Source organism: Penaeus monodon, chromosome 24, assembly GCF_015228065.2.
Source record: "Penaeus monodon isolate SGIC_2016 chromosome 24, NSTDA_Pmon_1, whole genome shotgun sequence".
NCBI classification, from domain to species: domain Eukaryota; kingdom Metazoa; phylum Arthropoda; class Malacostraca; order Decapoda; family Penaeidae; genus Penaeus; species Penaeus monodon.
Window position 1 is genome coordinate 38,286,707 of NC_051409.1, and position 240 is coordinate 38,286,946.

The following is a 240-nucleotide window of genomic DNA, read 5'->3' on the forward strand; positions in this document are numbered from 1 at the left end:
GGAGTTATATCACATTCTCAACAAAAGAATATTACTTAAGACTATTTTATATCCTCTTCAGCAAAATTGACAATATGTTTTTCTCAAGGAAAAGCAAAATTAAGGGAATAAACAGAACAAAATTTTCGTATCTACCATTTACAAAAATAAAACAACACAAAAATACAGATATCACTTAAAAGAGGTAGTCTAAAGCAAAGGATGGAACTTGAAGCTAGCACTTTCCACCATATTTTTTTT

The 240-nt window shown here is 28.3% G+C and overlaps 1 protein-coding gene across 1 annotated transcript in view; it reads right to left on the reverse strand.

The window, feature by feature from the left end:
• Nucleotides 1-240, reverse strand: part of LOC119588784 (TIMELESS-interacting protein-like) — a gene marked incomplete in the record, with an annotated part of 7,487 nt that overhangs the window by 490 nt on the left and 6,757 nt on the right.